The 26,535-nt window shown below is 39.1% G+C and overlaps 1 long non-coding RNA gene across 1 annotated transcript; it reads right to left on the reverse strand.

Moving 5' to 3' along the window:
* Positions 1-227: 227 nt before the first annotated feature.
* Positions 228-19,475, reverse strand: LOC134299161 (uncharacterized). Its single transcript, XR_010006316.1, has 3 exons — positions 19,364-19,475; positions 17,824-17,928; positions 228-1,916 (listed from the first exon to the last, which is right to left on the reverse strand). It is a non-coding gene; the product is annotated as an uncharacterized LOC134299161 (long non-coding RNA).
* Between the last annotated feature and the right edge of the window lie 7,060 nt (positions 19,476-26,535).

Raw genomic sequence — 26,535 nt, forward strand, 5'->3', positions numbered from 1 at the left:
TCATGGGGATTTGGTTAACCAGTTAAAATTCATGAGTAAACCAAGTTTTTTTAAAAAAACCTGAAAAATTTCAGGGGGGGGGGTGAACCCTACCCCCCCCCCCCCCCCCCCCCCCCCGGCTATGGCCCTGAGCTTTGAGCAAGGGGAGGAAAGAAAATGTGTATGTGTGATTTCAAGTCTCAATCTTGAGTCGATATGGCCATATAGTCTGCCCCCCAAATAACTCTGATTTCCCCTTTTGAATCAAAATTTGTCACTCAAGACAAAGGTTTGGAATATATTAGTGCCTGGTCAAAAGTTACTAAGCAAGAATTTAGTGCCAGAGGCATACTTTCAGGAAGGGCAGAAAATACCAAGATATTAATAAAAATGTATTTTCTCATTTAGTTCTCATCCCAATTGCATTGTGTTCCGATGACTATTCCAATCACCTGCACACAGTAAGTTCTTGAATTTATTTTTGAGTGAAATATGAATTCTTCCTATGACTTCAGTTTGCACCTATGTCTAGTGTGGTCTTTCAGTTTGGCTTTGCTAGCTGCTCCCAGAATAAACTTTTTTTTTATTAAAAAAAGGATATGGCACAACATCAGGTCTAGACCCTGCTGCCTGAGGCAAGGGAGGAATATCTGCTGTCAGTTTACTGAAGGGAAGGGCTGTACTCAGCACAGAGAGAGTAAATTAATTTTCACTCTGTCTCTTCATTCAAAAATACTGGTGGAATTTCAGTTTGGCTACACCTTGCCTGAAGCAGCAGATGTTGGGGAATGCAACACATAAGATGCAATCAATCTTCATAATGGAAAACGAAGCAGGCATTTCAAAGGAAACAAATATTACATTTTTCACCCCACCTATCACTGCCTGACTCTCAATTTGCATGGTTTTATGAGACACAGGAACTGCCTGTGGCCTAGTCATATCTGACACTTCCTATTTTAGCTATGGAGCAGGTAATTTTTGCAATATTTACACAACAGTTATGTCTTTGGCAACTAGACCTCATGATCAAAAGGGGTTGTCTCTTGCATATGTATATGTGTGTGGTATTTAATTTTATCATTGGAAGAGGGAAACATATGTTGCTCCTTTAAAGAGATTCATAGGGTGCATCTAACTATCTAACTGAAAAATTAATGCATTTTACTTCACTTTAACTTTCATTGCTCAATGATATGGAATAATGGAAGTTGTATTTTTAAGGGTCTTGAGTCTTCTGTGGCAGAGAGTGCTAATGCCTCACTAAATTGCATTTCCCAGGATTCCATAGCATTGAGCCAAGGCTGTTAAAGTAGTGTCAAATACCATTAATTCCACACCCTTAGATAAGCCTTTCCATGTGACCCATGTGTAGATGTATTTTGAATTTGTTGCAAAGGGTCCCAATGTCTCCTTCACTGAAGTCAATGCAAAGTCACCATGAAAAAGCTATATATGTGAAGTAAAAAAATTAATAAAGATGAGACTGGTCTGTAAAAAATTTACTGTGAATTGGGGGGGGGGGGACTATTTCTTGTTGTATCATTTTTATTGAGAAGTTTCTTTTAAAACATAAAACATCAAACATAAAACATAACACGACATACGGCAGGGGAACAGGGAAGGAAGGGCAGGGGGAGGGAAAGTGTGTCTGGATTAGGAATTGTGAGAGGGGATATACCCTAGGAATGGGGGGTGGGGTTTGACTTCCGATCTTTGTTACTAATCATTTATGTTCCAATTAGATAGTTCTTATCATCTTTTCTTAAGGTAGTCTTCAAAATTTGACCAGTCCGTGGCTCTTATAGCTCTTCCGTTGCTCTTTCTCATTAAGAAGATAAGTTTGTCCATATCCTTTATTTCAGTCAATTTGGTCAGCCAGGCATCTTTCGTTGGGGCTTTCTCACCTTTCCACTGTTTTGCGATTACTATCCTCGCTGCAGTAATAAAAAATGTAAATAGTTTGTCTGTATTTAAATCTATATTATCTAATTCATCATATAACCCTAGCAGGAGGAACTCAGGCGTCTTCGCAAAATTTGTGTTTAGAATTTTATTACTTTCATCTAACATCACTGTCCAAAATTTTGCCATCTTTCTGCAACTCCACCACATATGGTGGTACGAACCCACTTGAGATTTACATTTCCAGCATTTATTATTAGTATTTTTATACATAAATCCTATCTTTTTTGGGGGTTAGGTACCATCTATGCATTACTTTCAGCCAGTTTTCTTTCATGTCCATGGAATAAGTGTATTTAATTTTTCCCCCTCCAAATCGATTCCCAGCAGCAGTAAATCGGACGGCCGATATTCTTTGCCCGGGGGGGGGGGGGGGGAGGGGGAGGACTATTTCTTACTCCTGCTTAAAGAAAGAAAAATTGGCTCTCTAGTTAAAAGGTTAAGCTGGGATTTCTCTCATTTTAAACTGGTGGGATAGAATCAAAATGTGGTTATTTAGAATGAGATACAATATGGATCATAGATTCAAACCTAGTATATTATCACAGAGCAAGAAGGAATAATTCTATCCTAGAATTAGCTGGTTCACCAGAGGCCCATGTATAAAGTGAGCATGAGGACAGGTCCATAATATCAGGGGGGGGGGAAATGAGAAGGAATTGAAGCTAGAGTCAATCAACATGCAGGTGGCAGTCAAATGGAGTCCTAAGTGAACTGTTGACCTCATCAGATGGGCTTAGTTTCAGTGGCATGTGCCAGATCTTCTATAGTTTTACGACGGAGCCTGCCGGCTCCCATCAGACAACGCGATCTACTTCCAGCAGGGCTCCGTCATAAAACTGTAGACAATCCGGTGCATCTTGCCGCTGCGGCAATACAGGAGATCCCGTGTTACCTTTGAGACAATTGGGGGGGGGGGGGAACCAGGAAGCCCAAGGGATGCAGCAACTGTTGAGTCGGGGAATGTGGAGTGTGGAGTAATGGGTTCCCCACATCCTACGCCAAGCATCACTAGATTTGGCACGATGCATGCTGATTCCTGCAGCTCGTGTGAAGAGGTCCAAGAAGCCTGGAAGATTAGATGCAGAAGACAAGAAGATTCAGCATGGAGGGGCAGTCATTAATGGCATGAACAAAAGAAAGTGAGGAATGGAAGACTCCAGGAGCAGAGGCCAAAGTGATCTGAGGTAATGGCAGTTGCTCAACAAAATTGAGACTGCAAATTAAGTCTGAAGAAAAACCTAGAAAGACTCTGATTTCAGCAAATCCTTGCCAGAGGAAAACACATTAATATCTCAGTGCCAGCATGAAAGTTCATTCAGTAAAGTGTTTGCATTTGACAGAGGCAGAGAAGAGCTGGGAGAAAGACAAGGGTAGTCAGCCAGAAAAACTAAAGAGTTAACTATAGTTAGGGATCTATGATTGATTGTGGATTCAAGGATTTGTATATTTACTGCATATATTTTAATAAATCTCCCCTTCCTTCTTTGTGTTATAACCGTCTCTGTCAGTTCTTATTAACTTTGATGGAGGGCTGGTCATACTAACCACAGCAAACCCATCTTAAATGTTACAGGCAGGAAAAGAGTTCTCACAGCAACACAATTCTACTGCCAACCAAGTCAGCTCTCCTCTACATGCCTTGAGGATCTGCTATAGATCTTCAGGTCATTATGGGACAATTGAGCTAAACAAAGCCAAGGGCTGTTGGGGACATCTTTCCAGGTGATGAGTGGAATCTTCCCTGGTCTGTCCCTGAATCTTGTTCCCATGTTACAGGTTGACATGCCTTTCTTGTAGTTTTATAATTGTGGGATATTATCTCCTACATTACATGCTGTATAAGTAGTTAAAATGTGAATTCACTGAGAACGTGATTTTGCCCTCGACAAGTCACTAACCCATTTTGTTCTAATGGATTTCGAGTCCACCACTCCATCAAGGAACAATATTTGCTAAGCCCTCTGAGAGACCAAGGTGCAGTTTCAAGTTTCAGATTGCTTGAACAGGAAATGTGGGCTATGTATGCAACTTCTCTTTCAACAAAATTACTTCCTTTTCTCTGCAACATTGCAGTCACCAACTGTCCTAATTTGGCAGGGACAGCTCCAATCAATCTTTTGTCATCTCACTTTAAACCTATTCTGGGGAAAGGGTTTAACACATTAGTCCAGTGGCTCCCAACCTGTGGGCCGAGCAGTGGGCTGTAAGAACCTAAATCCGGTCCACAAACCTCCTCCTTTATTTTATTTTATTTTATTTTCACTCCTTTCTGCAGAACTGACCGGCTCCTTTTGGTACAAATGGTGGAGAGTGGTTCCTGGTCAAAACCAAGTAGACCCTGGTCGATGTGGGCACTAGTCAAAAAAAGGTTGGGAACCACTGCTCTAGTCTATGTAGCCATTTTAGCACCATACTTTATCAAAAAGATAATCCCCTTCTATGGGCTGATGTCAGAGATAACTCTGCTGCTCCTTTGCTCTACCAATGTTTTGGCTTTTCAGCCAACTAATCTCGGACAGCAGAGCAATTGTGCCAGCAGACCTCCTGGCACATTTGCTCTGGTATCTGAAAGTTGACTGAAAAACCAAAATAGAGTGTTCATGGAGCAAAGGAGGTTCCATGTTGCAATAGACTAATATTCTTTCCAGCTCAGAGAAATGGCCATTAAATTACATTAGCCCTAAGGAGTTTCCATCATTTTCTGCTGCTCTGGAGACTAGGACACAGAGCAATGAATTCAAACTGCAGGAAAAGAGATTCCATCTAACCCAGTGGTTCTCAACCTGTGGGTCCCCACAAGGTTTGGCCTTCAACTCCCAGAAATCCTAACAGCTGGTAAACTGGCTGGGATTTCTGGGAGTTGTAGGCCAAAATACCTGGGGACCCTCAAGGTGAGAACCACTGATCTAAACATTAGGAAGAACTTCCTGATGGTAAGAGCTGTTTGACAGTAGAATATGTTGCTGCCTTGGGGTGTGATGGAGTCTCCTTCTGTGGAGGATTTTAATCAGACTGGATGGCCATCTTCCACGGGTGCTTTGATTGTGTGTTCCTGCATGGCAGGGGGTTGAATTGGATGTCCTTTGTGGTCTCTTCCTTCTTGAGCCAGGTGGCCTTCTAGTTCCAGAAGTTAGGATTCGTTTTTTTTACTCACCAACCTGGAAGTTATTCACTGTTCTGTGTGCTTGCAGAGAAGATATTACCCCAGCAACCATGACACTCAGTAAACCACATGCTATATAACCACATCTCACTTGCTATTTATCTGCTTCTTCTATAGATGGCACCAACAGCAAATTCAAGCATATTTTGCTGCTGCAGAAGACTCTTTGTGCGTGATCAGGTTTTTCTACTTATGTCCATTTTTGCAAAGGTAATCAGAAAAGAGGCAAAAGTACCAGTTTCTTTCTTAGAAAACCTGCAAGCACCCTTCAAGGACGCAAGCCAGGAAAGTTGGACCAAGGTGTGTTCTGGTATGCATGGGTTATAAAAAAAACCTTCTGCAGATATGCATGGTGTTTCCAGTAGATGGCACTGAAAGCTTCTACAATTCAAGACAATACTAGTTCTAACTTATCTGCTACAAACAACTCATGAATAGTTTTTCATTAATTGACTTTAACATTTTTCCTGAGTAAGTCTTAAAGTCCAGTATTCTCGTGGTAGCTAGACTTATTATTAACAATTAGTGTAATATAAGAAAAATATTAGTAACTACACTTTCTTGTTATAGTATCGGGAGATGCCCTACCAGCCATGATTTATTCTTTGTTGTCTCACTTTCTCAGCTGCTTTTAAACTATCCTGGTTTCTTTTTCCTCCTCCCACTTTCCTCCTTTGTCCTTACCTGTTTTCTATTGCTGCAAACCAAGTTTAAATTACAAAAGAATTCTGTAGGTGGGGCTGAGGATGAGTGTATTCTTGTCCTTTCGGGGATACTCAGACCTTGTTTGTACTGGTCAGTTAATCTGGGGAAAGTATGGGTCAGAAATGCTCTGGACTGGCCCCAGAGGTGGCCATATGCAATATCCCAAACCTATTTTTATGGTGGGCTGGAAAGGAGATGGTCTAGATAGGTCAAGATTGCATTAGTCTCTCTGAACTGCTATCTTAATGGCTATGTAATGGTATAAATAAAATAAAATAAAATAAAGTTATTATGTCAATATCACTGCTCCCAGACAGCTGCAGAGCTCCATTCGAATTCTTGCCTTCCTGGGCACCCTGTGCAGGAATTAGCAGTGTTGCCTAAGGATGGAGCTGATCTTCTCATCTTCTCCTGCTTTGGGTTGGCACTGCTGCTGATGCCCACAATGGTGCCAACATGGGCACAACACATTCCCTTTCCCATGCACCAATGAGCATAGGGAAAAGGGCATACTGACATGCCCCATGTGGACAGTGACCTGTCCAAAATGGGACCTGATCCTGTCGTCCACATTGTCTCAAAGTTGTTGAGTTGCTTCAGGCAAGCCCATGAATATTTGTATCAGCCATGGGTTGAGGTTCTGGGTTTTAGCCTGCCACTTTTGGACTCTTGCTTGCTGAGGTGTTCTTGCAAGTATCTCTGTAGATCTTAGAAATCTATTTTTTGATTTAGGGCATTGTCATGCTGGCTGATATCCGAACAGAGGATGGGCCTGAGATGTCACTGCCTTGGTCCTTTCATTATTGGCTGCTACTTCCTGGTGGGTGTCAGGTGGTGCAATACCAACTAAGGAGCATAATTTCTCTGATGATGTAGAGCACTAACATCCTGCGATGATGTGGAATGTATCATTAAAAATAAATTAATAAATAGATTAGTCATGTTTTGGTTAACTGGAATCTGTATGAGTTCTAGTAAAGAATAAAAGTGTTTTCCAATTGTCATTTAAAACATTCATCCTGGAATTCAGAGACCCAGTTTACAATACAACAGAGATTTTCAAAGATTAAGCCCACAGGAAGCCTGCTCCCTTATTTAGAACATCCATGACATCAGCAATAGCAGATTGTTGGCTTGTTGTCAACAGGAGTAAAACATCCAAGCACTCCATTTTATAATGATAGTGCATGCAGGTTCATTTGACAAAGCTTTGCTAGGAAGACAATGTGTATCTTATCAGCTGAGCTTGTGCCAGTCTCCAAACAAATATTTCTATGCTTTCACTAACCAGTCTGAAAGTGATTATCAAATCAGCAACATATAAAGTCGGTTTTGGAAAGGAAGGGGATCCACAGGTTGAGAACCACTGTTGTAAAAGAATTGTTGCTATCTCTTCAACCTCCCAAATTAGCACTGCTTCTCATTGCTTCTTCTAAGGATTACATCTAAATCCTATCAATGAGCAAGATCCCTTGGCCTTACTTGACCTCAACACCTTTGTGTCCTGCTGCTTGCTGAAAGGCAGTGCTTGAGGAAGAGTACAGAGTGCCTTCACCCACAGCCTGGCTTTCTCAAATGGCTTTTACTTCTTTGCTTTTGTCTATAGAAAACAAACTTGTTTGAGAAATCTTCAGAAATAAATCTAAGTTGAACAGACGGTGGTGATAGGAGACCTTGTCACTATGTATAATCCATCAAGTTTGTGCTGCATGGCTCCCAGCAGTATGGAGATACTGCTGAGCTGAAATGTAGAAGAACACAGCCCTAAAGAAAATGAGAACAAGGTAGGATATATTCAGTCTGAAATGTAGCCAAAATGGGATGCCATTGGTAAAAACTGAAGATGTAAGTAGATATTTTTCTATAAATATGTATTTGATGGAATATTATGGAAATATGTGAATAGAATAAAATTTTAGTAGAGGAGAAAGAATCCTGACTGTGGTCCAGTCAGTTGTCTCCTCAGGGAGGAAGGTGGGGTATAAAGTAAATAAAGTAAATAAATAATAATAATATAGCTAAATTATTCATCTATCTAGGGTTTGTTGTTGGCTTTGGTGGCAGTAGTAGTATGGCAGAAACATGGGCAGTAATATTTCAGTGGTGTGCCATTCTATGTGTAAAAACATCAAGTCAGTGCATGCTATTTATACACTTGTTTTGAAGTTAAAATGATCAGTATTGTCCACTCTTTTCTGCATGATTTCATGAGAGGACAGCTGAAACATCTTCCCCTTAGGATAATAATAAACTTTATTTCTATACCTCCTTCTCTCCCCAGAGGGACTCACGGCGGTTTAGATAAAGGTAAGGGTTTCTAGTCATGTCAGATTCTGGGGATTGGTGTTCTCAATTTCTAGCCCGAAGAGCTGGCATTGTCCATAGACACCTCCAAGGTCATGTGGCTGGCATGACTGCATGGAGTGCTGTTACCTTCCCACTAGAGCAGTACTTACTGATCTACTCACATTTCCATGTTTTCGAACTGCTAGGTTGGCAGGAGCTGGGGCTAACAGCGGGCACTCATTCCACTCCCGGGATTTGAACCTGGGACCTTTTGGTCTGCAAGTTCAGCAGCTCAGCACTTTAACACACTGCGCCGCCACCACCAGGGGCCCATTAAATGCCATACATTATACAATATCAAAAAATGAAAAATCATATTAAAAGAATTATAACAACAAAAACATTCAAATTAAAATGTAGAAATAAATTTAAAGGATAACAATTAAACCAATAAAACATGATTGCACAAAGCATATCCTGGACCAATTAAAATGACCAAACTGCAGCAGGTGTCAGGCATTAGTTGTAGTTCAGCGTAGACCACAGTAGCTTCAAAGTGCAGGTTGTGTTACTACTCCTACTCCTCTCCGTACATTAAGGTACATAGATATGTTTCCAACAGGTTTTTGAAAGAGAGGAGGGTGGGGAACATCTTGATTTCTTTAGGAAGGGAGTTCCAGAGGCAGTGGGTGATTACAGAGAAGGCCCCCTCTCTCCTTCCCACCAACTGTGCTTGTGATGGGGATGGGACTGAGAGCAGAGCCTCCTCCGCTCACCGAAGTGCATGAGATGGGCTATAGGGAGATGCAGTTAGACATATAGTCTGGACCTGAACCATTTAGGGCTTTATAGATAATGACTAGCAGTTTGTATTTAGTTTGGAAACAGACCAGCAGCCAATGGAGCAACATGGGAGTGGTTCTCTCCCTGTACAGAGCTCCAGTTAGTAACCCGGCTGCCGGCCTTTGAACTAGCTGTAGCTTCCAAACTATCTTCAAAGGCAGTCCCATGTAGAGATGACAGTAAATATATTTTTCTATGTCTAGTTCTTATTTAAGCCAGGGTATTTAAGGACCTTATCACACAGCCATATGCACTGTTTCTGACATCCTTTGCATACTGGTGCCTACGGCTGCTATTACATGACACACGGTCCTTTTCATAGGTAACGCATAGACACCTGCAGGCAACAGTATATTTTGTCAGATAGAAAACAATTCACTCCCCTCATCTTTCGTTTCTCCATGCATGCAGGGGTGAGTTTTTTGACATGGGATGGTATGCCCGTCTGCAGGTTCTCTGAACATGTGGGTTTCCCACTGAAATCAGTGGTTTACCAAAGTAGTGGGTTTTCCATTGAAATAAGTGGTTTGACAGATCTTCAGTTTCCCATTGAAAGAAGTGGTATAAAAACCATCCATGTTCTATTTTGCTACTTTTACTGTGTTTCCCTGGGTTTTTTTTAATTAAATAAAATGGAACTGCATACCTCTGCAGGTCCAAAAAGATGTTTTTACATTTGGAGGGAGGTCACAAACATATGTGGTTGCGCAAGATCTACCAAAAAGGAAAAAAGGGGAAGACAGTGACATGGGGAAACATCACACGGATTGAGAGGAGTCCTCTGTCTGCCATGTAATAAGTCAAAGGCACATTATTTTATGAGATACAGGAATAAGAGATCCAGATGTGATGGGGTGGGTATGTATCAAGTCCACACCAAGCCTTCTTAAAGTTCGGGTTGCCTACTTAAAAGGCGTTTCCTTTTGTGTGCTTGTGATAAAGTCCTAAACCAAAAGTCCTTTCATTTTGCACTGCATACATGACTGAGGCCTATATCTCAGATTCTGAATCATTTGAAATGCCTAAATTTGATTGATCAACTTTGATGCCTGGCCACTGCATATATGCACAATCGTTTGTTCATGCTATTTAGTCAATGTGTTCAATGTAAAGAGAAATAAGATAAAGATATAAGGATGCAAGAAATGAAAGTCGCCACAAATCTCAACAAAATATAGTAATGGACATTACTCTTTATTTTGTGTATGTGTGTGTGTGCGCGCGCGCAACTGATGTGCTGTTTTAATGTGTTCATCTTGTGTTCTGCATTTATTATGTTTTTAAATTATATTTTAATTATATTTTAAATGTTTTAACATTAATGATTATGTTTTAACAATATTAATTATTTAATTTCTTCTTAACTTTTGCAATTCATGTTTTAATTACTGTGAGCTGCCTTATCTCTAATAAGGTTATTATTATTTTGAGAGAAAGGCTGGATACAAATAAAATAAATACAGTAGAGTCTCACTTATCCAACATTCTGGATTATCCAATGCATTTTTGTAGTCAATGTTTTCAATATATCATGATATTTTGGTGCTAAATTCGTAAATACAGAAATTACTACATAGCATTAATGTGTAATGAACTACTTTTTCTGTCAAATTTGTTGTATAACATGATGTTCTGGTGCTTAATTTGTAAAATCATAACCTATTTTGATGTTTAATAGGCTTTTTCTTAATCTCTCCTTATTATCCAACATATTCACTTATCCAACATTCTGCCGGCCCGTTTATGTTGGATAAGTGAGACTCTACTGTAGCTACATTTTGCTTTTTATATGTGCTATTTGTTTGGTAAACATTTTGTTGGTTCAAAACGCTTTTTTAATCTATTGTTAGAGTCTTAAAGGATGGTTTAGGGATTTCATATCCTCTTAGCACACCGACAGAGATAACAAGATCTATTCTAAAAGGCCTTGAAAACATAAAGCACTTTAGGTTAAACAGAACTCAAATTTATAGTTTTGAATTCAGTAAAGCACAGATCTTAAGAGAAACTAATATTGTCAGCCTGACGACAAATATGAAAAACAATAGAATATTATTTTTGTTTGATCCAAGGGATGTGAGGAAATTTAAGGTCATGACAGTTTTTGGATTCCCTGGGTGTGGGGTGGAATAGAAAGAATTCCAATACAGTGGAATTTTCTGGGCTGTATGGCTATGCTGTGAGTTTTCCGGACTGTATGGCCATGTTCCAGAAGCATTATCTCCTGATGTTTCACCCACATCTATGGCAGGCATGCTCAGAGGTTGTGAGGTCTGTTGAAAACTAGGCAAGTGGGGTTTATATATCTGGCATGTTCAGGGTGGGAAAAATAACTTGTCTGCATGAGGCAAGTGTGAATGTTGCAATTGGCCAGCTTGATTAGCATTGAATGGCCTTGCAGTTTCAAAGCCTGGCTGCTTCCTGCCTGGGAGAATCCTTTGTTGGGAGTTGTTAGCTGGCCCTGATTGTGTCATGCCTGGAATTCATCTGTTTTCTGAGTGGTGTTCTTTATTTATCATCCTGATTTTAAAGTTTTTTTTTAAATACTAGTAGCCAGATTTTGTTCATTTTCATGGTTTACACCTTTTGTTGAAATTGTCCAAAAGCTTGTGAATTTCAATGGTTTTTCTGTTAAGTCCAACATGGTGGTTGTGGGAGTGGTCCAGCATTTCTGTGTTCTCAAATAATATGCTGTGTCCAGGTTGGTTCATCATGTGCTTTGCTATGGCTGACTTCTCTGGTTGAATTAGTCTGCTGTGCCTTTCATGTTCCTTAATTCGTGTGTTTCCCTCTTTTTTTTACAGTTGAGAAAATTGACAAAGCATCTGATTAAGCATCCCTAATTCTTCTAATATTTGATAGCTTTAGTATACTTAGGAATTGAAGTTTTGTCTCTTTTGTAGTAAGTCTATACTTTTTTGTGCATTTTCTTATTTCAATTTAGAATTAGATTAAGCAAAAGTATAGAAAGTAGTGCTGATTTGAAAATGATTGATCAAGAGTGTTGCTTTAACTTTGGCTTTTAACTGCTGCTCTCCAGATGCTGATGGGTTGTAATTCCCAATTGATTTCAAGCAGTGATGCCAATCCATGACAAAAAAAAATGATGGGTGATGCAGACCATTAACATCTGGAGAGCTGCACTTGAACACTCCTGAATTAACCATTTGTATTATTTTAATATATAGGGATGTGACTTTGGCCCTGTAGGAACTGAACTTGTTCTTTTAGAACTCCTGTCAGCAAGAGACAGCATAACCCATGATGAGAGATGATGGCAGCTGCATTTCAACATCTCAAGAGCCACACTTTCCAATCTCTTCTTTAGTAACATCTCTGTTATGTACTAGTAGCCCCAGATGGTTTGAAAGCTGACCTATATTTTTGTTGTTTCAAGGGCAGAGCTGAATGTCCTCAGGTGAGGATTTGCAGCATGAAAGAAGCTTTAAACTCACTCATAAGACCCTCAAAGGCATATTTGTACCTCACTCTTCTGAACCGTGAGAGGGCAGAACTGTCTGGGCTTTAGGACACGTTTATTTGAGCTTTGCAATATTTGTGTTGAACTGGAAATATATAGAAACTGTCCTTTGAATGGAGAATAATAATGACTTCCAAATGTTAAGGGAAACAAACAAGGCTGCAGCTTGTCCCCCCATCTCTTTAGTTTATATGCAGAATATAACATACAGAAAGCGGGATCAAGGAAGCCGCAACACTGACTAAGAGAAAGAAGGCATGAAAAGGGGGTTGTGGTGTAGAAGGAAATCCACCAATTTCAGACATTCAGATGACACCATATAAGACAAAGTAACAAAGACTAGGAACAAATATTGATGAAAGTTAAGGTACAGGGTACAAACTCAAGGTTACAGTTGGATATTAAGAGGAAAATTTAATTACTGTTGATGATTTCCATCATTTTTAAAGTGGATGATGAAGAAAAATGTATAAATAGCAAAAACTTTTTATACTGCGGCTCAGTGACTAATCAAAATGGAGGCTATAGTTGAAACTATTTTCAAGTACAGAGATATAACATTAAATACCAGAGTCAGGAACCCCATGATGGCACAGCAGGTTAAACTGAGCTGCTGAACTTGCTGACCGAAAGGCTGGCGGTTCGAATCCAAGGAGCGAAGTGAACTCCTGGTGTTAGCCCCAGCTTCTGCCAACCTAGCAGTTTGAAAACATGCAAATGTGAGTAGATCAATAGGTACTGCTCCGATGGGAAGGTAATGGTGCTCCATTCAGTCATGCTGGCCACATAACCTTAGAGGCGTCTACGGACAATGGCAGCTCCTAGAAATGGAGACGAGCACCAACCCCCAGAGTCAGACACGACTAGACTTAATGTCAAGGGGAAATCTTTACCAGAGTCAGAGTAATCAATGGCAGAGTGTTTCCAGTTTCCACATATGGTTGAAATCTGGACAGTGAAGAAAGCTGATTTCATTTGAAAAGTAGTGCTGGAGAAGATTTCTACAGATACCATGGGCTGCTCCAACAACAAAGAGTAAATCAGGCCTAATTTCTTCCTAGAAGCTAATATCACTAAAAGTGATGCCGTTTCACTTCGACCTGATGCAGCTCATTAGAAAAGAAGTTAATGCTTGATAAAGTGGAAAGCAATAGGAAAAGTGAAAGACCGTGCTACATGAGTGGGTTGATTCAATCAAGGAAGCCACAGCACTGACTTTACAAGATCTGAGCAAGGCAGTGGGTCTCTGGAAGGTCTCTCATTCACAGGGACACTATAAATCAAAGTTAACTTGATGGCTAACAACAAGGAGAAGGAAAACATGGGAGAGGGAGAGAGAAACTGTCTTTTCCTTTTTTTAAACACTCAACTTATATTTAAAAGATTAGGTCTTTTGATGTCCTCTTTCCCTTTGCATCCTCTGAAAATCTGCTCCAAGAGCAGATATGCCACATTATTTGGAAATATTGTGTGATACATTGCAAGGGTCAGTGCTCTCCATCTCTTTCTAAAGAGAGTTGGCAGAAATCATACACTTGCGTTGCCAAGTGGAAAAGATTTCTGGTCCAATTTCTCTCTTCTGCCCATACTGGCTTGTCCAGCTTCATATTGCTTTTTTATCACGTCAGAAACGGCTTGAGAACATACTGGAAGTTGCTTCTGGTGTGAGAGAATTGGCCATCTACAGAGATGTTGCCCAGGTGACACACAGATGTGTTACAATCCTCCTGGGAGGCTTCTTTCGCATCCCTACAAGCTAGAGCTGACAGAGCGAGCTCACCCCTTCTCGCAGATTTGAACCAGCAACCTTCAGGTCAGCAACCCAACCTTCTGGCCAGCAGATCAGCCAGCACAAGGATTTAACCCATTGCGCCACCGTGGCTTCTTATTCATATTGCTGAATGCCTCTCAAATCAATTGTAGTATTTCTTTAAATATTGTTTGGCAGCATACTCCTTGGAAAATGACAGTATAGCCAATTGGTTTTGGTTAGAGATGAAGCTTATCAAGACTGACAGACTTTCAGCTACACACAGATAATTTTTGTTCGTCCTTGGCAGTTATATACATTACATATATATCTATATAGATTTAAAAAATAGAAATAATAATTTCTTACTTTTTTACCCTTTCAAAATTTGTCCTACAAGAAGATTGCAATATAATTTCCCCTCATTTGTTCTAATAAGACATTTGATCCTTGTTAATTATCCTAGCTATGCAAGGGAGATTCTTTTTTTTTTTAAATTTAATAAGGTTATTTTCAAATTGTGTGCAGAAAATGCAGACTCAAATTAGTGAGACGTCTGCTAGTCTGAAGATGGTTCTGTAAGGCAAATGGTATTATTCTTTTCCAACAGCTGGCTTGAATTTTGGCAGAGAATGCAATCCTCTAAACAGCTGTCTATCAGAAGATGTCTCTGGCAGCATTTCAAAAGGATTAAAGTCCTAGATAAGAAATAATTTTAAATGTAATTTTTACTCAAGAAAACCCCCCAAGATATAACAAGTAGTTTTGGGGGATATAAAACAATAAAAACTATGCAACTATATTTCATCTACTACTACAAAGACTGCAACATGAAATTCAACTTGGCAAATTTCCATTCATATCAGATTGGTAATTCTAGTTCTGTTATTTTGATAGTACTTTTTGATTCTTATTCTTTAATTTCATTCAATGTATATTTATTTTATTTTCTTGGAGAGGCCACAGAGCCCTTAGGATTCCATGGAGTACAGGTTGGGAACCGCTGGTCTTTGAATTATATTACATAATCACACTTCTACTTTTGGTAATACTCTACTAATTCATAAATCCTCCTTTTTGTGAAAAGGTAATGAACAAGTTCTCATCTTTCTTAAAGTTGTTCACAGATTTCTCCTTATTCAGCACAGTCAATTTGTCCATCTCAACTAATTCACAGATCTTTATCAGACATTCACCGAAGCCCCCAGTGACACAAGCAGTTAAACCCTTGTGCTGGCAGGATTGCTAACCGACAGGTCAGCGGTTTAAATCTAGGGAGAGCGGGTGAGGTCCCTCTGTCAGCTCCCGCTCCCCATAATCAACGTGAGAGAAGGCTCGCACAAGGATGGTAAAACATGAAAACATCTGGGCATCCCCTGGGCAATATCCTTTGTAGACGGCCAATTCTCTCACACCAGAAGCGGCTTGCAGTTTCTCAAGTCACTACCCACACGGAAAAATAAATCAGCTTGATTTGGGATAACTGGTCCCATCTTTAAGCTTAAACAATTTCTGCTGCATTTATCATATATTTTAATAAGCTTACTAATTTCCTTGTTAAATGCTTGTCCAGCATTCCAAACAAATAAAGCTGTTCACAGTGTGAATTTGTCCTTAGCAGTATCTTCTGGCATCAAATATATTTGAGTGCAGTATTTCTGACCCCAAGATCACCACATATGATTAAATGTCCTAATATTGTGCTCACAGTTTACTAGAGCTATCTTTATATCTTAGCTATCGTATATCTTAAAAGTTACTTTGATGTCAAATGTAATCTGTGCATTGTCTTATAAAAATGTTATTTCATTACTCAAAGCAAATTTCAGACCCTTACCCACACCTGCTGGCATTGTTCCAACTGGATATATGTTACCTATATTTTGAGTCCATTTAATCATAAAATATTTCACTTACTCTTCCGCCATCTCATATTTTAATAGCAATGGCAAGATTCCCAGAGAAATCACATTGAAATAATCTTCTCTGCACAATTACATCCATGATTCTGTAAAATCCTGGCACAGAGCTATAGTATTTTAAACCGCATTTTCACAAAACCATGTGTATTGTTCATTTGGAAGCTCTAATAAAATGCCAACAAATATCTGAATCATGGTAGGATTTGTAGAGCAATCAGCCTAAAAATGAATTGATGTTGAGTACATTTTGCAACATCATATCAGATTGGTAATTCTAATATTTCAGATAGATGGTAAGTGATTTTAATTCTAATGTATTCTTCAGAATCCCTTAAAAAGGAAAACTGCCTCTGTTTCGGCTTATCATGTATATTTGTCATACGGTATATTGATACAAGTTCAGGAGGAAAGTGCAAAGCCAGAACTAAGAAGAAGAAATAACGATCATTGATTATTTACATAACTTTTAAGTGGGCAATGATGGTATCAAAATAGTTAAAGAGTTTCTATACAGAACTTTGGCTCAGTCACTAATCAAAGTGGAGGCCATAGCAAGGGATCATCAATAGACCAAAACTTAGAAAGGCAGCTATGAAGGAACGAGATCTTGAAGTGTTAAGATATATCATTGAATACTAAAGTTAGAAGTTTTCATGCCAAAATATTTCCATTTTCAATGTATGGTTATGAAAGGTGAATAGTGAAATAAGATGACAAGAAAATCAACTCATTTGAAAAATGATCCTGGAGAACAGTTCTATGGATAATGTGAACTGCAAAAATGACAAATGAATTGATAATTGAGGCCTGAGAGGGATTCCATTACTTTGCAGAAAATTTGTGCCACTTTAATGTCTTTCTTTTGAAACAGCACAAGTTGATGTTAACAAAAATTACTAGTTTGCAGTGGAAAACAGCAGTGATAGTGGGCATTTAAAATGTGAGTCTTCATCTTTTCCATCATACTTGGCCTTTCAAACACAGTGGTTTATTCATTCTAAAGAGAAGGTTAAATCATAATGAAGTCTAAGCAAAATGTGCTGATCTTCTTGACTTCACTAGTTCATTTTATTCATTGCATTTTGGGTCTAAGGAAATTACAATGAAGTTGGAAAACAGCCCTGTAGTAGTATTGTGCATTTGTATGGAATCGCTATCCATTTCTGTTTGTCCCATTCGTATGGCTCCATTTCCATTTCTGTCTACCGCTTCTGAAAATGGGTGCCTATCCAAATGAGCTTTGCCACCAAGGTCCGAAAAAGCGAAGATGAAGCAGTAGGCCCTGCCAGCCAGGGCCTATATCTGAGCGCGCTGCAAGCCTGGTGCCCAGTGCCCAATACTCAGCTGTAGGCCCTTCAAGCCAGGGCCTGCCAGCCGGGCCTATGTACATCGATCGCTTGGTGCTCAGCTGTCGGCCCTGCCAGAGCCTGTACTAGGCCCTGCCAGAGCCTACAACTGAGCGTACCGAGCCCGGACCTACAAGTGCTAAAAATCAGCCAACCAAATGGCCACTGTTTCCACTTTTTTCCGTTTCACTGATATTTCCGTTCCGGAGAGGGGTGTACCGATTTGTGCATTCTGAATAAATGAAATGGTACAAAAACACGAAATAAATGGATGAGACAGTAACTAGGCCCATGATTACTCTGTAGCATTTCTGCTATCACATACAAAAACAATAAACAATATAACTATTTATATGAAAAGTGCTCAAACAGTGACTCACACAAATTGTATGCTGTTTTGAAACCCAAGGCACCAACAGTGTGGCTTCATTTAAAATCATTCTGGAGTTTCAGGAATGAGATCTCTTTCAGCACTCAAGCAGAGCCTGAAAACAAGCACAGGTAATGGCTGAAGTGGATGGATGCCCAAAGGAAGTTTCTTGCACTGGTAATACAAATGAACTGTTTCCTTACTGGATTTTCTATTGCAAGGTATAAAAGACAGTCCTTTAAGGGAAACTTAGGAGTGAAGTATAGTTAGCCTTGGACTGAGTGAGTTATGTATTCAGTCTTTGCTCCCATTTGGTGATGGAACTGATCCCCATCTGTGCCACATGCTGCTACCCAAGTGAAGGACGACATTAAGCGAATCCATTCCAACAACTTCCTTATTTGATTCAAGGGATAACATGATACAAGCCCAGTCTGTAACTATTGAGACTGACAGGGCCAAACAAGATGTTATATTTTGATGCTGCCCAAGATTTACACAATGTTTGTTTTCCTTGTGAATGAAAAACCACATCAGAAGACTGACTTGAGTAAATGAAAGTGTAGCAGCAGCAATACTTTTATTATCTTTTTTTCTGAAGACGGTTTTCTGAGCTAATTTACTACCCTATCCACATGTCCTATTTAGTATAAAATTAAAACAAAGCAATAATACAGCTTTGTTAAGCTGTTTTAGAACTCAACTATTGTCTGCTGTCAATAATAGACTGGATGCGGGCAAACAATCCAGACAAGACTAACCAGTTTCTTGGTAGCTGAAAGGCACATCAGAGAATAGAGACTCTGACTGTTCTTGAAGGGGATAACGTCCCCCTGGGATCTCAGGTTTATAGCCCAGGTGTTCTCCTGAACTCAACACAAAAGCCTGGTTGCCCAGGTTTCATCAGTGTCCAGGAGTACATTTGCACAGTTAACACCTTATCGCACCACTTGTGTTATGCCGCATTACTCAGTTTCACATCTGCTCCCATCAGTTTTGTTAAAGTAGGCAATTGTTGCCATGTCTATCACATCCTTGCTGCACTTACACTTAATATGCCGTCACACCCAGGCACCCTTTAAATCTTTAGGATGTGCTTCTTCCTTTGCCCAGGTGAACTGCAGGTGCCTTACTTAGAAGCTCTGGAAATCCCAGTAACCAAAGGCACTTCAAGTAGAACAATCAAACAAAATTTTATTTTCACAAAGTCCTTGGCAGACTTGGCACATGTAATTAAGGTTGCAAATAAAAACAGTCAACTTATAAAACCTTGCAGATGTTCCTTTCGTGGCTTTTCCCCTTTAGTTGCTGGGTTAACTTCCACCAAAGGCAAAGAGATCCTGAGATCCTCTTTACCCTAGCCCTGAGCTGCTATTAAAAAGGCCTATAACTATCTAAGCTCAAAGCTAGTTTTTGAGGCAACGTTGGTAGGGCTTCCTCCAGTGGCAAAGAAATCCGGAGATGTTCTCTGCCCCAGTTCCAAAGCTATTAGAACAGGTCTTTCCCCTATCTATGCTCGGCACTGGTTTTAAAGACAGGTCACTACTTACGACAGCCTTTACAGAGTTGGCCTGGCTTGGCCACACAAGCACATCTAAATTGTTTCTTCTTCAGTCTAGAAGGCAGAAAAGGCTTCTCAAAATGGAGCCTTTTTTCCCCAGAAAAAGGGGCGGTCTCCAGAACAAACTGATACATTTACAGGCTGCAAGCAGCAAAGACTTTGCTGAGCTGGCTACAAACTCTGCTAATATCCTAACTATCAAACTGCTGCAGAATCTGCAGCAACCCTGGAGCAAATGCAAACAGGTGCTATTTTCTACAGCTATGGAAAAATGCAAACCAAACCTCTGGGAGACGGAACACTTAAAGAGCATCATGTGCATGATTTTGTCTGCAGTTGTGGCATCATTGCTGACTCCTATACCCTGTCATTTTTTTCCTGATTGGTTCATCTACTTTTTTAGAAAATGCATCCTTAATAGCACTACAATAGCACAAGGTATCACAGTATAACATGCTATAATATCATAATGATATGCAGCAAAATAATAATAATAATAATAATAATAATAATAATAATAATAATAATAATCAGAGATAAGAAAATGGGCTGGCCTGCCCATAGTCAAAGTAAGAAATGCAGCACTTTATCAGTCACCTCGTGTTTACAATATTTATATGGTGCACCTTAACCAGTCTGCTTTTACAACCTCTCCATTTTAATCCATGTTTTTATTAGTTCTTGTCATTTGTTTTTATTGGCTAATGATTAAATTTTTATAATTGTGCATGTCTTTTGTCTATTGTTGTGTTTTATATTGCTATTGTTTTTATTCGGGCTTGGCCCCAGGTAAGCTGCCCTGAGTCCCCTTTGGGGAGATAAAGGCGGGGTATAAAAATAAAGTTATTATTATTATTATTATTATTATTATTATTATTATTATTATTATTAAAGTAAATGTTATCGAGACACAGTAACACCGACCCCCCCCCCTCATGAAACCACAAATAAATACATGATTTTATCATTTATTTTAAAAGACCTTTCCCGGGGGTCCAGAGTTGTGCAAGTTTGAAGATTTAGAAAATTGGGAATAAAGCCAGCAGCAGCTGTACCCCATGAACTATATCGTACCTAACCTTTTAATATATTGTATCAATTTGATTATTTTTGTGTAATTTGTATCTTTTAAACTTTACTGTATCTGTTTCTCATATGAAGTGTGTATAAACTGCTTCTTAAAATGTATCAAAATGTAACTCAGAGGCAGTCAGCCCTCCATAGCCCTGTTCAGATAATCTCATGGGAATAGAAAATAGAGCAAATCCCTCTGGCTATTTCCCAAGCCAGGTAATCAGAGGACTTATTGTATGATCTTCTTTGCCAGCTGTACATTTGTGCAATTCACCTGGGACTGAGAATTTGCCACTCCCTCACAGAAAGGGGGGCTTAGAGTATGTGCATTCATTAAAACTTTTATTGACAATCAGGTCCTTGATCACCCAAGATCAACACTTTGGTTTCCTGGACTGCAGATCTTTGTCTGGCATGGAATTGGACATTTGAACTAATCAAAAGCTCTTCAGCATATTTGTGCCATTGTTTCCTCTTGGACTGTGCCCTCCGGGGGGGGGGGGGGCATTTCTGCAGCTGATTGACCTTTCACTCTGATCAATCCACAGTTGCCATTCTCTCTGTTAAGTGAATCCCCACCTGGAAGCAGCAACATCAGCAAAGCTCTCAGCCAATCCTGGCGTGGATCCTGACCAGTCTCCTTTCCAGCCAATCAGGGGTGGGAGTGGGAGGTTTGAATGGCTGTCAGAACCGTATAAGTTGTCTCACATTTCTCCGTATGGTTATGCTCATACATTTTGAAGCAAATTGATTGAACTTGCATCCCTTTTGACCGAATTGTAATAAACCCCTGTAGCTTGTCCTCAACCTGGTGAGCTTGTTTCCCTGTCCTGGTCCATCTGGTTTAGCTTACGCCCACCAGGCACAAATCCTCTTAACCACGATCCTAACAGAAAACACTACAAAGAAAGTTCTATTTGCCTCAAGAATTGCTCTGCCAACAATCCTGGAAAATATTGTCCCATGAAGAGTGCTAAAGAAAAACTCATCCAGTCTGCTCAGCTTCTAAATGCAGAAGGGAGATGTTTCATTATGACTTTGACATCAGAACCAAAATGTCTTGTTCGGGCCCTGCCTACTTGACTTCCACCTCCCCTGGCTGATTTTTATTTAAAGAAAAGAATCCTACAGGAGACATAAAGATAACATTTTGCTGTCTGATCTTTAGGAAACATTCAGACATGCTCAGTATGTGATTTTCATAATTTTGCACGCTGGCAAATGAAGCACACAGACTAAGATATCATGGCACAGCCTTTGGCTTGCATATACATTAGCAGTTGCCTTCATATGATACTCAAAATGTGAGTGGTTGCTAGGCTTTGACTACACATAACTCTGAATTGTGATAATTGGGAAAGCTGGAGGGCCTTGTTTGGAAGTGATATTGAAAGGGAAGTAGATGCAGCTGGCTAGCTTATTTTCCCCTTCTGTTATCTTGATTCAGTTATCTTCTTTCCTTCTCTCATCCCACTAACTCAGCACAGGCAGTCTTTGAGAGAAATTGTTTGTAAATTATTAAATGGCCAACACAATAGAGCCTCGAACAGACCAGAAGCCAGTTACTGCGCACCTAGCTCAGTTAATTTCTCACTACTTAAGCCTGTTAGCTTAATCTGCATGGCATTATAAGGACTTGATCTTCAAAAATAGCTCACTAGGTCAACTTTATCTTAACTGAGTGGTGGAGACCAAGTTTCATTGAAATATTTTGTTTTTGTTGTTTTTTAAAGAATACCTCTGGTGTCTGCTTAAGCGCTTAAAATATCACACAGTAGACAATGATGTCTCTGCTTTTTAAAGAGTGTCTCATATTATACAATATTCATTTTTCAATTTGTTCTCATTGCTGCCTTTGAGCATTGTGCCTTTGAAGTTCAAGATATTACACTAAAAATCTGTCAAAGCTTCAACACTGAAATGGCAGTTCAACTCTTTCTAACCCTCTCAATGGATTTCTCTTTCTCTCTCTGCTTTTGAAAAATATCTCTACTTTTAGAACCAAAACCAAATGATAGTTTTATGGGTTAATTAGATGCAAGTTTCCCATATTTAGGAAAGGTAGGGAAGAAATAACATTAGCAGAATGAGAATGCACTATGCTACATCTCCTAGGGCATGTCCTCCGTAGGATTTTTATCAGCATGGATTATTTATCTCCTAACATAATTAATTCATAATCAAGATGGGTAAAATACTGGAGAAAAATAGTCCAGACATTTGGAATCCCTACCCTGTGATCTTTCAATTCAGTTTATATTTGGATCAGTGCTTCATATATTCATTCCTTGTGCGCTACATTACAGAGAAAAATTCCTATTTTAAGGACTGTCAAAGAAAGCCCTTTGTTTGAAGACATTATCTGGAAGGTTATCCAGTCCAAGTCTGGTTTAAAGATAATCAATTCTTTGGAAGGAAGAACATCAGCCTTGGACATCCCATCGACAATAAGCACATAGACTACCTACTGAGAAATCATATGGCGATATATTCTAGTTTGAAATGTAGTAACAAATTGGAAACGATTTGAAATTATAGTAATGAGTTGGAAATGACAGTAAAACAAAATTATTTCTGTATGTAGCAAATGTGGTTTTAATGTAAATCATCGACCTTTTTTGATGGTGTACAGATAGCTACTCCTATTAATTCTTGTATATGAGCTGTTACTGATGCACTTAACAAGATTTATGAGCTTGTTATAATAACCCACAAACATTGCATCATATTTTCAGCACCAATATTTTCCACAAAATTATTCCCATTGAAGATGGAGTTCTTTTTGTCCTAACTATCACTTGCACGTCAAGTCATGCTGTCAGCAGTTCTAGTCTCCTTGGCATAACCTTTTTAAAAGACACAAATTGTGGTTAGTTTTTATGTGGATCATTTTTGTGCATAAGGAAGAAAGCAGAACCCATCAAAGCATATATACATACACAGGTCATTGAACATCTGTCATATGGTTGCTACTTTATGCTTCATTCACCTTGGGCTACAATTTGACCTACTTGTGTTACTTGAAAAGTGAATTATCTCGCTCCATGATCCAAATGGTTTATCAATCCAACACACACATACACACACACACATATATAAATAAATAAATAAATAAATATATGGAAGACACTGTTACCTAGCTTAAACAGTCTTTCAGGTTCTCATTTGACTCCTTCCTCCTTTTCTGAATTAAGGCAAGATCAAATGTTCTTGATTTGTTCACAGACTGGAATGGGAGAAAACAGTAATATGTCTTGATTGTTTATGCTCCACTGCATTGCATGGCTCGCTTGCTTGCAGAAGGAATTTCAGGCTTTTCAGCACATTTTCAAGGTTGTCTTATTTTAAAGCTTGTTTTGTGGAAGCCGGGAAAATTATGTTGTTGACATTTACACTAGTAGAGTCTCAAGCATGGACATAACAGTATGAATAGCACAATTTGCTTTAAAATGTGTTGCTCCTTTTTGAATGGCAAAGCGTTATACAGCATAAATAAATTATTAATTGCAACATAAAACATGAAGTATCCAAACCTATATTATGGGGAAGCCAATGTTGGAAAGTCATTTTGAAAACAAACCACACCTCTCCTTTTTAATTCATTCTGGTTCTTTGTTTAATTGTAGGGACCCTTGGTATCTGCTGGGATTTGGTTCCAGGACCCACTGTGAATAACAAAACCAGTGGATGGTCAAGTCTCACTATATACAATGGCTTAGTAAAACAGCATCTCTTTTATAAAATGGCAAAATGAAAGTTTTCTTTTTGATATTTTTTCCTAAATGCTTTTGAGCCAAGGTTGGTAGGATGCAAAACTCGTGGATAAGGAGGGTTGATTGAAATTTATTTTACTCATTTTACTCAGTACAGTAGAGTCTCACTTATCCAACACTTGCTTATCCAACAGTCTGGATTATCCAACACATTTTTGTAGTCAATGTTTTCAATATACCATGATATTTTGATGCTAAATTCATAAATACAGTAATTACTACATAGCATTACTGTGTACTGAACTACTTTTTCTGTCAAATTTGTTGTATAACATGATGTTTTGGTGCTTAATTTGTAAAATTTATTTTATTTACAGTATTTATATTCCGCCCTTCTCACCCCGAAGGGGACTCAGGGCGGATCATATTATGTACATATAGGGCAAATATTCAATGCCCATAAACACATCAAACCGAGACAGAGATGACAGACAGACAGACGCAGAGGCAATTTAACCTTTTCCTGAGGGGATGTTCGATTCTGGCCACAGGGGAGAGCAGCTGCTTCATCATCCACTCTGATGGCACTTCCTCACTTCCTCATTCCAACGTTGTAAATTAGTTAAACTTGCCTCCTCACTTTTATAAGTGGTACCTTATTTCCTACTTGATAGATGCAACTATCTTTCGGGTTGCTAGGTCAGCAACGAGCAGGGGCTATATTTTATTTTTAATTGACAGGTGCTCACCCCGCCACGGGCTGGCCTCAAACTCATGACCTCATGGTCAGAATGATTTATTGCAGCAGCTGTTTACCAGCCTGCGCCACAGCCCTAATTTAATCATGACCTAATTTAATGTTTAATAGGCTTTTGCTTAATCTCTCCTTATTATCCAACATATTCGCTTATCCAACGTTCTGCTGGCAGTTTACATTGGATAAGTGAGACTCTACTGTATTAACAATATTTTCCTTTACATTTGCTGAAAAGAAAATATCTTGTGATTGATCAGAGAATGGCATAATGCTTGAACAATTGCACATTCCAATGATCTGTCAGAAGTAGTTCAATGAAGGCTTAGAAGCCATTACATAGGAATCTCCTTTTTACTCAGATATATCTATGTTTCTTTGAGATGTCATTCAGTTTTATGCTTGTCTTAGGGTTATGTCCTAAGACATAAGGTGTTGTACCAGTTTATTTGATGAAAAGGAGAGGGAAATAGCTACTCTTTCATTTTCTGTCCTTGGCTAGCGTAGTCCTACTGGGTTAAGGAACTGATTGCCCCTTCGCCATGTTCTCTTGTCTACACCTCAATTAAATTGATCTGGAAAAATTATACATTCTATTATCTAAATCCCAGAATAAGTGAAAAAGGACATGGCACAGGCTGAATGGTTGGTATGATTTTTTTCGTGTCAGGAGCGACTTGAGAAACTACAAGTTGCTTCTGGTGTGAGAGAATTGGCTGTCTGCAAGGATGTTGCCCAGGGGACACTCGGATGTTTTGATGTTTTACCTTCCTTGTGGGAGGCTTCTCTCATATCCCCACATGATTTATCTAGTTAGAAAATTTGAGATTCTGGGAAAACTTGGTCTGTCACATACTCTCCTCATCCTATCAGGGCTGAGGGAGAGGGGAAGGGAGGAGGCGCTGCTGGCATTGCTTGTAAAACCTTCAAAAATTTCCTAAAAATCAGTGGATGAGCGAAATGTTCTGAAACTTGGTGAATTTACAGTGGTAAGTGTGTGCTACAGTTATAGCAAGTTTCATCCCAATAGCCCTAAAAATGAGGGAGGAAGGAGCCCCGGAAATGTTCCCATTGGCATGAATGAGTGAATGACAAAACGAAAAACTAATGAATTTTTTGAAACTTTGTATTAGATACGATCCGGACTCATTACGAATTTTTCAAAACACTTTAAAAACAAAATGGGGTTACCCAGATTTTGTAAATACAAACAAAGCAGATTTTTGGCGTTTCATATACCTCTAATAACTAATGAGACATAACAGAACTTACTAAGTCAAATTGCTAGCGTTACTAATAGTCATAGCCATGTGTTGTTACATTGTTAGTTATTTTATTGCTATAGAAACAGTTCCCAGTCTTTCAAAAAGTCTTTGGGTGATTTATCTTTTAAAATCCATGTCAGTTTAATAACTTGGGGCACATTTTACAACAGAGGAATGAGTTGCTGAAAGTGTATGCCTTCGGCAACTAATTCCTCTGCTCTCTGTGTTTTGGCCCATTTCCATGTTTGAGCTAATAATATTTTTATGCATCATCACTATATGATATGGCACCAAATTCCACAGTTTAACTATGCATTGTATTAAGAAATATTTCCTTTATCTCCCATCATTTGGT

Source organism: Anolis carolinensis, chromosome 5 (genome assembly GCF_035594765.1).
Source record: "Anolis carolinensis isolate JA03-04 chromosome 5, rAnoCar3.1.pri, whole genome shotgun sequence".
NCBI lineage: Eukaryota > Metazoa > Chordata > Lepidosauria > Squamata > Dactyloidae > Anolis > Anolis carolinensis.